We start from the raw sequence: 13,714 nt of genomic DNA on the forward strand, positions 1-13,714 counted from the left end.
CATCTCTACTAAAACTACAAAGAAAAAAAAATTAGTAGGGCATGATGGTGGGCACCTGTAATCCCAGTTACTTGGGAGGCTGAAGCAGGAGAATCACTTGAACCTGGGATGTAGAGGTTGCAGTGAGCCAAGATCGCACCATTGCTCTCCAGCCTGGGTGACAGAGCAAGACTCTGACTCAAAAAAAAAGAAAGAAAGAAAAAAGAAAATTGCAAAAAAAGGAAACTGCAAAAATATAGGGACATGCTTTAATAAGGATTACGCTGAATCTGTAGATCACTTTGAGTAGTATGGACATTTTAACTATATTAAGTCTTCCAATCTGTGAACATGGGCTGTGTTTCCAATTATTTGTTCCTTCTTTAATATTTTTATCAATGATTTGTAGTTTTTAGTGTACAGTATACAAGACTTTCATCTTGATTATATTTGTCACTAAGTAAAGAGGACTTCAGAAATTTCATGAAAAATGAACTTTCTGTGTGTGTTATAAAAAACTTTGCACGGATTTCAAAAATTCTTTGCACCAAAATAAACTTGTACTAACTTGTTATAATATGTCTGAACATCTAGCCTAAGGCACTAACAAGTGTAAGACCTCAGTTTGAAAAGAACTGCTATCAGAGCAACATGAATTCTGCTAAAATTGAAATAAGAGCAAAGATCAAATTTATGAAGGAAGAATGGTGAAATCATTGGTGCTTTATGAAAAGTTTGTGGGGAAAATGCCCCCACAGAAATCAGCAGTTTGCAAACGGATAACTCATTTTAAGAAGGGATGAGACAATGTTGAAGATGAAGCTCACAGGGGCAGACCATCCACATCAAAATGTGAGAAAAAATTCATTTGGTTCATACCTTAATTGAAGAGAATCAGTGATTAATAGCACAAACAATGGTCAACACCATAGACATCTCAGTTGGTTCAGCTTGTACAGTTCTGACCAAAAAATTTAAGCTGAGCAAACTTCCCATTTGAGTGGTGCCAAAACGAGTGTGCCATGATCAGCTGTAGACAAGAACAGAGTTTTCAATGGAAACTTTAAACAAGTAGGATCAAGATCCTGAAGGATTTCTTTAAATAAATACAACAGAAGATAAAACACTGCTTTATCAGTATGTCCCTGAAGACAAAGAACAATCAAAGCAATAGCTACCAAAAGGTGAAAGTTGTCCAGTCAAAGCAAAAGCAGACCAGTCAAAAGCAAAGATCATGGAAAACTTACTTTGGATGTTCAAGGAATTTTGCTTATTGACTTTCTGGAGAACCAAAGAACGATAAAATCTGCTTACTATGAGAGTGTTTTAAGAATGTTAGCCAAAACTTTAGCAGAAAAACACCCAGGAAAGCTTTGCCAAAGGACAATGCTCCTGCTTACTCCTTTCATTAAACAATGGCCATTTTGCAAGCGTTTTGATGGGAAATCATTAGACATCCACCTTACAGTCCAAACTTGGCTCCTTCTGACTTCTTTTTTCCCCTAACCTTAAAAAATCTTTAAAAAGAACCTATTTTTCTTCAGCTAATAACGGTGAAAAGACTGCATTGACATGGCTAAACTCTCAGTATTTCCAGTTATTTAGGGACAGACTAATTAGCATTATCTGTATTATCGGTATTATCATTTACAAAAGTGTCTTCAACTTCATGGAGTTTATGTTGAGAAAGTTTATATTTTTTATCTTTTAATTTAATTTTTCCACAATTTTTAAAAGTCCCCTCATATGGCATCTATTGTGTTTATGTAAATTCTTTTTATACCTAGAAAAAAAATCATAAAATTATGAAACCACAAAAGATTCCAAATGACCAAAACAATCTTAAAAAAAAGAAGAAAACTGGAGGCACCACACTTCCTGATTTCAAAATATACTACAAAGCTGTATTAATCAAAACAGTGTGACATTGACATAAAAACAGACATAGAGACCAATGGAACACAATAAAGAGCCCAGAAATAAACCCAGCTATGTACGGTCAACTGATCTTTGACAAGGGTTACACAAATACGCAATGGGGAAAAGAGAGTTCTTCAACCGATGGTGTTGGCCAAACTGAATATTCACATGCAGAAGAACGAAATTGGGCCCTTAGCTTACACAATATACAAAAATCACCTCAAAACAGATTAAAAACTTAAGGGTTAGACATGAAACTATAAAACTTGTAGAAGAAAACATAGGGGAAAAGCTTTATGACATTAGGCTTAGCAATGATTTATTGGATATAACACCATAAATATAAGTAACATTAGAACAAGAATCACTGAGGAGAAAAATTCCAAAACAAAAAAATCCCACAAGTAACAAAAGCAAAATTAGACAAGCAGAATTACATCAGACTAAAAATCTTCTGCACAGTGAACAAACGATCAACAGATTAAAAGGTAATCCATAGAATGGGGGAAAATATTTGCAAATCATATTTCTGATGAGATTAATATCCAAAATATACAAGGAACTCCTACAACTCAATTAAAAATGGGCAAAAAAATTCAATAGACATTTTTAAATGGGCAAAAAAATTCAACAGACATTTCTTCAAAGAAGACATAAAAATGGCCAAAAGGTATATAAAAAAATGCTCGAGGTAACTAATCTTCAGGGAAATGCAAATCAAAACCACAACGAGATATTATTTCACACTATTAAGATGGATATTATTTTTTTAGTCAGGGTTCTCTAGAGGGACAGAATAGGATAGATGTATATAAAAAGGGGAGGGGTTACTAAGGAGCATTACTCATATGATCACAAGGTCCCACAATAGGTCCTCTGCAAGCTAAGGAACAAGGAAGCCAGTCAGAGTCCCAAAGCTGAAGAACTTGGAGTCTGATGTACAAGCGCAGAAAGCATCCAGCACAGGACAAAGACATAGGCTGGGAGACTAAGTCAGTCTGATCTTTCCACATTCTTCTACCTGCTTTTATTCTGGTCATTCTGACAGTTAATTAGATAGTGCCCACCCAGATCAAGGGTGTGTCTGCCTTTCCCAGCCCACGGAGTCAAAAGTTAATCTCCTTTGGCAACACCCTCACAGACACAGTCAGGATCAATACTTTGCATCCTTCAATCCAATCAGGTTGACACTCAGTATTAACCATCGCAATTATAAAAAATAAAAGCAAAACATAAATGTTGATGAAGATGTGGAGAAACTGGAACCCTTGTACACTCTTGCTGAGAAGGTAAAATGATGCAGCCACTATTAAAAAAAAAAGTGTGGTTGTTCCTCAAAAAATTAAAAATAGAACTATCATATGATTCAGTCATCCCGCTTTTGAATGTATATTCAAAAGAATGGAAATCAGGATCTTGAAGAGATATCTATCTGCACTCCAGTGTTCATTGCAGCACTATTCAGAGTAGCCAAGATATGGAAACAACCTAAGTGTCTATCAACAGATAAACGGGTAAAGAAAATATGGTGTATATACACAATGGGATATTATTCGGCCTTTGAAAAGAAGAAAATCTTGCCATATGAGACAAGATGAATGAATCTGGGGGAAATTATGCTAAGTGAAATAAGCTAGCCATGGAAGGACAAATATTGCATTATTCCACTTATGTGTGGTATATAAAATAGTTAAACTCATAGAAACTGACAGTAGAATGCTAGCTGCCAGGGACTTGGAGGCAAGAGGAACAAGGCACTGTTCAATGGGTACAAAGCTTCAGTTATGCAAGATTAATAAGTTCTAGAGAGTTGCTGTACAACATTGTGCCTATAGGTAATAGGGTGCATAGTATTTAGAAATGTGTTACGATAGATCTCATGTCAAGTATTCTTACAACAAAACAAAATGAAACAAAGCAAAAAACAAAGAGGCACGAGGACATTTTTGGAAGTGGTCGATTTATCTATTACCTTGATTATCTATTACATGCATATGTTCAAACTCATCAAATTGTATACATTAAATGTGTGCAATTTTTGTATATGAATTATGCCTCAATAAAACTGTTTTTAAAAAGGATGGACAGAATAATATGTAATTTTTAAGAACAAAAAACCAACACATTTATTGTTTATTTGTACATCTGTGGTAAAAACAGAAGCATAAATGAAAAAGATACATACCAATTTCAATTCACCAATTACCTCAAGGGCTCCCAGGCTGCTAGCAGGCTATTTTATTTCAGACAAGAGGCAGGCTTTAAAGGAATCGTCTGCATGAAGGCTTTGGAAGAAGATGCTCCTGGAGAGACATTGAAGGGACAGGCTTCCAAACACACACATGCACACACCATGCAAGCATGCAGCTATTAACAACAAAGGAATCCTTCTCCCAGCACTTTGTTTTATTTCTGGAGCTAATGGTCCAGCTGGATCTGAAAGGATGAGGGATTCAGGGCTTCTAACTTTACAAGTACTTATACTCAAATCATGTGCTTCAGTGAATCTATTTGAGCAAACATTTCCCATCCTCCATATTCAAGGCTATTGTGTGTAGATATGGAAACTTCAGGCTAAAAATTCTACTAATATATTATCATATCCACATTTGTCCACTAAATTCAGACAAGAAATCAGAATAAACTGACAGCGTCCATTCTACTCTGCCTTCACAACTGAAAATCAAACAGGCAATGCATTTTTTTTCATTAATAATTAACTTGAACACAGCTTCAAATGCTAGCATTAACTAGACATAAGAATTTTGCACATGCATTAAAAACATGAAAAAATCATCAGGAATCCTTTTTATCTTCAGGTTTTACAGAAAAGGGGAAGATGCACCAAAGGCAACATAAAGAATTTAATTTTCAGATGTTTTCCATTTTAACAATCTGTGTGGGGCTTGACAGTGATGTGGTAATTTCAAAGCTTAGCACCAGGAGCAATTTTATTTTTCCAAGCATAACTCAAGGAGTTGGGAGTCTTTGCTTACTGACCTTCTCAATTTTTAAAAATGTGACTCTAGAAAAATGTCCTAACTCCAGTTTTCTCAAAAGACATTTTGCATGATGAAAAATAAAAATAAAATCAGTTGTCGCATAAAAACATCATGGCGGCTTAGCCTCAGTCAGAACACAATGAAATTAACAAAATAAAACCACAGGCAAAGATGTTTTCCACATATTAGGAGTAAATTTCACAAGTCTACTAACAAAATCACAGACTTGTTTAGAAAGCTGAAGCTGAAGCCACACACTGATTGTGCCTCACAGAAATATGCTGATCCCTTCAACGAGGGTTATTGAACCTTAGTATAAGCCAGGTGCTGAGCAGGACCTAGTGCCCGCTCTCAAAAACTTTACAGTCTAGTTGGAGAAGTAAGATAAGAATACATAAAAATATTGTATATTGAGATATGATTAAGGACAGCAAATAATTATTGAACATATACACTCTTATGTACATTTTTATTTACATGCATTATTAACTCATTTAACCCTGACAACAACCCTACTACCTTGAGTGAATCTAGGGACTTAAATGATAGCACCAGTTCTTTCTCCCTCTATCAGCAAGCTCTCTCTCCACTTTACTGTGCATATTAACCTTATTTGCTCCTACTGCAATACAGGCTTTTTCATGGGAAAGAAGAAAAGCAGCAACATAGGTCTGCATACCCATGGCTTGTGAACTAAAAAGAAGAGAGTGATCATCCATGTTAGTTTTAGCAAACAAACAAACAAACAAAAAAAAAAAAAAAAAACAGAACTGGGGAAGGCATGGGGGCTTTGGATGTGGACACCTCAGAATCACATGGAGTGGGGAAAGATTTTCCAAACGATAGCAGGGAAGAGGGATAGGAAAGCTGGTCAGGACAGTCAGGCACCATGACATATGTCTAGTTCAATCTCTGAGGCAAGAGGGAGCTATTAAAGGGTTTTGAGTAGGGGAGGGACATAGCCCTAGTCACTCAGACAGTGAGTGAACCTTACCCCCAGCCCAGGATCTACAGCTCACCAGGGCTTTGCTATTCTCATCTAACACATGATCTTCATTAATCTTCCAAACAAACCTTTGAAGAAAGTACTCTTTCCCCCACTTTAAAGGAGAAGAAATTAAATGGTATCTTGAGAGACTTGTAAATGTCAAGTGTCTAATGTATGATAACCATTACGGGGAGTTCTCTAAAAGATTTGTGGGTGAACAGGTTGAATACTAATATCCATTACATTTCTAGCCTTACGTTAAATACTGATCAGGATGGAGAAAGCGATATACATTATGTGGCCCTCATTCCCAAAGAACCTGCAGTGTTGTTGAGGAGATAAGATTTATACACTAACACCTGCCATACAAAAAAGAGAATAATACCAGGTAATAAAAACAAATTATACCAAGAGATTTGTTGGTCAAGTAGGGTCTCTCTGAGGAGGTCACACTTTATCAAAACCCTGGATAAAGTGAAGATTCTGGGGGTAAGGAAAGCCCAAGCAGTTAGCCGCTGAAAGGAGACTTAGAGATTTTCCAATTTAAATTATGGGTTTTCAATATTTTTTTAAGCATTGAAATCATTTTGTAAATAAACATTTTGATAGTATCCTAACACATAAAACAGAAATTAGTAGATCTCCTTGTCTGGAAAGTAGGGGTGGAGGACCAAGTGTCCCCAGCTCTTGGATTTTTGCATTCTGCAGTTCAGGGCACCTCCTAGAATCTCCAAGATGCCAAGTAACACTGTCTGGGGAACAAAACTGTTTAAATATGAAATCCATATTAGACAGATGGGTAAACCAAGGCCAAGAGACTAAGTCACTTGCCTTAGAAATCACAGCTACTCAGTAGTGGTTCTGAATATAGAACTCACATCTCCTCCCTCAGCAAATAAGACTCTTTCTACCATACCCCATTCCTTCATTCCATAAGTATCTATTAACCTCCAACAATGCCCCAGGCACCAGCTTCATCACTGAAGAAAATGCAATGAGGGAAAAAAAAAGAACCAAAAAAACCCACGCCCCTGGCCTTATGGCCTTATGCTGTGTTCATTTCCTATATTAAAAAATACTCACAAAACTAAATAATTACAAATTGTGGTAAGTCCAACAAATAAATGTGCCCTAAAGCATTATAATATGCCCTTCATAAGACTAGCAACAGAAAAGAGATTTATCACATGGGCTATAGGAAGGTTTTGCCTTAAGAATTTACATTCTTACTAATATGCCTCCCCTATGTGACATATGTTGACTCTTTGTATTTTAATAAAGACTTTTCATGATTGGATTCATGCTCACACATCTGCTTTGTCCATCATATTGAAAAGACCTTAACTTAAATCTAGCCACCAAGTCATGTGCATTGATTTGAATAAATGCTGTGTACTGAAACACCTTTCTTTTCCTCCAGTATTTACCCAGCATCTAACTATTGACATTTTTCTCCACTTAACATATATGGAGATGACCCTTCTCTCCTACTTCCTCAGGGAGTACACACTTTGCAATCAGAAGGAAAATTACATTCTTCAGTCAGACTGAAAATCAATGACATTGCTGGTCACAATCGCCAGGGAGTTTCTCAAGGAGAAAAGACAGTCTTAAGAATTCCACAAGAAGAAATTGGAACATCGTGCATTATTAGTGGGATTATAAAATGGTGAAACTGCTATGGAAAATAGTATGGAAATCTTCAAAACATTAAAAATACAACTATCATATAATCCAGCCATCCCGCTTCTGAGCATATAGCCAAAAAAATTAAAAGCAGACTTGAAGTGATATTTTAACACCCACGTTCATCAGAATATTTGTCACAATAGCCAAGACATGGAAGCAATGCAAACATCCATAGATGGACAAATGGATTAACAAATGTGATTTATTCATGCAGTGGACTATTATTCACCCTTTAGAAGAACTGTTCATGCAATGAACTGTATTATTGTTTCTTTAAAAACATGTTTTTACTTATAAGTACAGTTATGATAGGTTCCCAACTTACTTACAATCAACTCATTCAACCAAATATGCTTGAGGTAGGGGGTGGGAGTAAGACAAAAAATACCTTTTTCTAAAAGTTTCTTTGTTCAGAGTTTCAAATTATCTCTCATTACTTCTAGAACTCAAAGACGGGGTCTCACTCTGTCACCCAGGCTGGAGTACAGCGGCGCGATCTCAGCTCACTCCAACCTCCGCCTCCCACGTTCGAGCCTCAGTTTGCCTCAGCCTCCCGCGTAGCTGGGACTACAGACACGTGCTGCCACACCCAGCTAATTTTTGTATTTTTTAGTAGAGACGGGGTTTCACCATATTGGCCAGGCTGGTCTTGAACTCCTGACCTTGTGATCTGCCTGCCTTGGCCTCCCAAAGTACTGGGATTACAGGCGTGAGCCACTGCACTGGGCCTAATTAAATATTTTTTTAAATAGGTGACACATCCCCACGTGTAGGAATCTTTTGGAGGTCTTCGCTGGAATTATATCAAAAATACTTCACAAACTTTTTGTTCATAAAGTGGACTAGGCTCTAAACAGAAAGTAAAAGAAAATTATAAGGCAGCTTTTCTGGAGTCTACAGATCCATTCTCTAATTTTTTAGCTAGAAGCAGTTGACCTTACATATTTTATTTCACCTTTTAACTTCATGACTAAGTTTTCCAGTATGAAATGGGAGTGAAAAAAGAATATAAAATTTCAGAAAGCCATACCAGCACTTCATACACAAATTATATACACTAAACCTTGTTCACAAGAGGCTGCAAATATTTAGTTAAGCCTTTCTTTAATTTCTGCACTGTATACTTCTGTTTTGTACAGCTCATTTAGTACACTATGCTTTTAATGTTACCTATTTTTTAGCCCAATAATTCATAGGAATTATATAAACTATATAACTTCAATTGTATGACACTTATCACTGCATCTTGCCCTGGTAAGCATGTAAGAAATGGCATTGATGATGGTGCAATTTGGGTTCATGCTCTAAACAATGTCACAGAAGTATCTGAGGTCTCTTTGCTGGCATCAATAAAAATGTAGTTAGGAAATAAACTCTGGAAGCCACACTGGAGATGGCTAAGCAGAAGCACAGGTGCCATTGAAAAGACATGGTCTAAGTGGACTGATCACTTTGGGCTGCTTTTCTTTGCTTTTATTCTACAGCATTAAGTCAATTCATTCATTCATCTAACATTTATTAAACACTAAGCTTATACTGATCACTACTATGGTGCTGGAAGAAAAACAATGAATATAACGTACACAGCGAACTATTAAAAGCCTGGGATTTTACCCTACTTGCAAGCTAACAAATTAGCTTGCCACACTTTCTTGAATGCTGGCAGAAGACACAAAACTTGTGAGCTTGAGACAAAGAATAGTTTATTATGCATAGCAATAGTAGCAGTAACCAGTGTATTAACATTTGCGCTACGTACCTAAAATTCAACCACAAGACAATTTAAAGAAGGTCATATAATACCTGCATCTGCAGTAGTATGCATTATAAGATACCATGGGAGGATCAAGGATGGGCTAAGAGGAACATTCAGAGAAGGCTTCTCAGAGGACATAAACGCCAGGGCTGATGCTAAAAGGAAGAATAGGAAGGAGCAGATATAGAAAAACAGATGGGTCATTTTAACCAGCAGTCTTTGTAGGACCACAGGCATGGGTGTGTGAGTAGTTTGCTACAAATAGAAAAATCACAAGAAGTTGGGTTTCACTGAAGCTTAAAGCAGAAGGCCAAGGGTAAAGGAAGATGGAGTGAGATAGGCAAGCAAGACCTAGAGTTTGGAGAGCCTTTGATATCTTGCCAAGGAGCTTAGTCTTTGCCCTGTTGGCATTGGAGAGACACTGGAGGGCATAAGCAAATAGGTTTGCATTGGATAGATAATGCTAAACAGAAAGGCATCAGTGTCTTTGGCATATTGTTGTGATTTTGATATGAAAGTCCCCAGCAATCTCCAGCAACCTCTGATAACACACAGCAAACAATATGTGTGGTTGCCATCAACCATCCTTGTGCATTCTTTGATAATTCAGTAGGGCTGTTTGCACTTCTGAGTCCTGACATGTGTGCTTGCACTCTCACATTCAGCCCATGACTCCCACAGTGTACCATAGCTGTGTTTCTTACAGCAAATTTACCAACCCCCACTGTCTTCAGAGTAGTTTTATCTTGTTCCCTGGGGTTTTAACAGTCACTGATAAAGATATCTAATTCAGCATTTTTCTATAATCTAATTTCCTCCTCTGTCAAATGCTGTCACTGAAAAATGATGGAGAATTTCCTGATGCCTTCTGTTTTCCTTACTGTGGCCTCTCTGGAGCATTTCGACATGTGTTATTGATGGGACCCCTGAATACTGGGAAGAGTGCTGATACTACAGTTTCCAATCATGGATAGAAACTAAAGGCTGGGGGTAGAGGGGTCTTTTTAATCATCTATTTCCGAGAAATGGGAATGTAAGTCTTTCTAGAATTCTTCCACTTAGATCCAGTGGGTCCTTTAATTAGACATCACCAGCAGTTGTTTGGACATAATATATACCCTACTTTGTCGTCACTAATTGTTACAAAATGACACCTAGATCTGTCACAACTCTGATTACCAGGGATCAAAAAGGCCTGACTTGATCTCAGAAACTTAATCCTCCCCAAATTTCCAGACCAAACTTATTCTGCAGAGCACTCCTTCCATGACACATTGAACCAGCATCCTTTTAGCAAAGTAAATGCTCATTACTATAGCCAATGGAGTAGGAATTGATTACCTATCTGGTCCATGCTTTTCCATTGATGTGTTATTTTGCTCAACTTATGCCACCATATCTTGGAACCAAGCAGGTTATTTGTCAAGCATTTTCATCTTCTTAAGTAGAGAATCCTCTAGAAATTGACTTTTCACTATCATCAGTAGAAATATTGAGCATATTGTAACCCTGGGTTCTTAGGGTGGCCCTTAGGATTTTAAAAGCATAAACTGCATCATCCAATAGACAGCAGCACATGATCTGTAACCTCAGAAGTGATGATCAAATGTTATTAGATAAGTACATGAAGAGAAGAATGTGAGTGATCTAACCTACTCCAACATGGCTGATCTCAGATGAGTATTAACTACTCCAATTATTGCAAATTGCATATGTAATGTAGCATTTGGTAGCCTTTTTCAATTTCCAAAGCTATTTCATAAACATTAACTTGTTTGATTATTATAAAACACTATGATTTTGGCATGACTGTGTCCATCTCACACACAGAAGAATCAAAGACTTGTAGCTGCATTTTTGCAGCAAGAGGCTGCCTCTAAGGCTTGTATTCATAGAATACATTCACAGAGTTTCAAGGGATATTAGTGATGAACTGGTCATGGCTGAACTGACCATTGGTCTTCTTTTTATAGAAGAGAAATTCAAAACCCAGAAATGTGCCCAAGTTCCCAGAAGTAAGGGTGGGATTGAAACATAAGCTTGGGTCCTTTTTTTCCAAGCCAGCATTCCATGTTATATGGCTTGTGTCTTTACAATGTATTTCATAATTTCTAATTTCCCTGTGGTAAGGAGCAGCCTACCAATCTTAGCATTTTCATCTGAAATGATGTCAAGTCTTCAGTGTGTCAGGGGTCCCTAATGCTCTAATCTGCTGGATCATGGGACAGCTGAACAACATTGCACAGCTCAGATCTAACACATCCCTGTTGTTGACTCTCAGGTGCAAGCCTATCTTCAGCATAAAATGTCATTTGTTCACAACTGAAGAACCTAAAAGAAAGTTAATATTTTGAATTCAGATCAGTTCCATATAATACATCTGTAAAAGAACAATGGAGTAGCTTGGTCATGCATGGAATCATGGGTAGCAGTAGTGGTATAGAGTCAGAGGCTCTGGGATTGAAGGAAGCCTCGGCATTTACAGGTTGTATGACCTTGGAGAAGTAGCCTCATCTTTCAGAACCTCAGTTACTTGGGGATAAAATGAGGGTTATCCTTTTAGAATCTCCAGGAGTTGACATAAAATTTAAATGGAATGATATATTCAACCATAAATGTTAATTATCAATGTTAGTTAATCATATTCTTTATGTAGAAAATAGGACACTTTTGAAAATTTGAGCATAGCAAAATTTTTTCCACATTGTAGATTCAAAATGTCCTCTAGAAAGAATACCAATCCTGGGGCTTTTAAAAAAACATATTTTGAGGTACAATTATGTATAAAGTGTATAAAACACATTAATTTTAAGGGCAGAGCTTGATGAATTTACACATTCATTTACACTCATGTAACTAACCTCCAGATCAAGATATAGGACATTTTCTGCACCCCAAAAGGTTTCCTCACTTCCATGCCCAGTCAATACTCCCCGCCAGCACTCAGAGTTGAGCACTATTCCATCCTCACTCCTGGCTCTCAGGCGTCTGGACTCAGACTGGAACTTACACTACCATCTCCTCTCTTATCTTACGACTTCAGATTTGGACTGGACCCACATCACCAGTTTTTGTGGGCCTCCAGCTTGCAGACAGCAGATCATGAGACTCCTCAGCTCCATAATTGCAAACCCTCATGACAAATCTTTTTCTATATATCTATATGTCATCTATTGATTCTGCAGAGAGTTTTGTTTTTCTTGAACTTTGGATACATGGAATACTACAGTTTGTATTGTCATTTGTCTGTGAAGTTTATCCATGTCTTTCATATACAAATAGTTTCTTCGTTATGACTGCATATGATTGCATGAATATTAAACAAATTATTTATCCATTCTCTGTTCGTGAACATTTGGATTGTTTCTAGTTTGGGGCCATTATGAATAAAGTTGCTATGGACATTCTTGTGTATATCTTTAGGTGGACCTACGTACTAATTTCTCTTGGGTACATTTTCAAGTCTGAAATCGCTATATCATAAGCTGTTGTATGTTTTAGCCACAGCATTTTGAAACAGAGTTTTAAATAATAGCATTAACTTCCAAGTTCAGTCAACCCTAACCTGACTAAATCTGTGGATTTATTAGAGTCATTAAGCCAATAAATATTGGTTTAACATCTGCTATGTGTCAGGAATTGTGATTGCTAATTTTATGTGTCAACTTGACTAGGCTAAGGAACGGCCAGATAGCTGGTAAAACATTATTTCCAGGTTTGTGAGGGTATTTCTGGAAGATGTTAGCATTTGAATTGGTAAAAAGAGTAAAGAAGATCACTTTCACTAATGCAGGCAGGAATTATTCAATCCACTGAGGACCTGAATAAAACAAAAAGACAGAGGATGGGCAAATTTGCTCCCTGCTTGAGCTGGAACATTTATCTTCTCTGGCCTTCAGACATTGGCACTCCTGGTTCTCAGGCCTTTGGACTCAGACTGGGACTTACACTTACACTATCAGCTCCTCTGGTTCTCAGGCCTTCGGGTATGCACCGGACCATACCATGGTTTTTTGTGGGCCTCCAGCTTACAAGTGGCAGATTATGAGACTTCTCAGCCTCCATAACTGCATGAGGGGATCCCCCATGAGAAATCTTTTTCTATATATGTATATATTGCCTATTGATTCTGTTTCTCTGGAGAGCCCTGACTAAATACAGGACTACAGCAGTGAGCAAGGCAGGTGTAAGCTTCTCTCCATGAGGCTTACCATCTAATTGAAGGAGGACATCTAACTAGAAATGGGAACATGATGGGGGTCCTAAGGGGAAGTGAAAGTCAATACAGGAGCATATAACAAGCATTCTAATGTGTTTTTAGGTTGAGCGCATTTCCCTATTTTTACTAAAAGTTGAGTTTTCCAACCAAATGGACAAGAA

The 13,714-nt window shown here is 37.3% G+C and overlaps 1 protein-coding gene across 4 annotated transcripts in view; it reads right to left on the minus strand.

Annotated features, from left to right (window-relative positions):
• Window positions 1–13,714, minus strand: part of FREM1 (FRAS1 related extracellular matrix 1) — a 259,120-nt gene that overhangs the window by 177,697 nt on the left and 67,709 nt on the right. For 2 of the 4 annotated variants that reach the window (XM_073021615.1, XM_073021613.1), the window contains one exon: window positions 859–4,202. The gene's annotated coding sequence lies outside the window, so the exon portion shown is untranslated. Of the gene's footprint in view, window positions 1–858; window positions 5,625–13,714 lie in introns of those variants that run through there. The other 2 variants (XM_073021614.1, XM_037998376.2) reach the window with 2 other exon arrangements.

The sequence above is a fragment of the Chlorocebus sabaeus genome, chromosome 12 (genome assembly GCF_047675955.1).
Source record: "Chlorocebus sabaeus isolate Y175 chromosome 12, mChlSab1.0.hap1, whole genome shotgun sequence".
Classification (NCBI taxonomy): domain Eukaryota; kingdom Metazoa; phylum Chordata; class Mammalia; order Primates; family Cercopithecidae; genus Chlorocebus; species Chlorocebus sabaeus.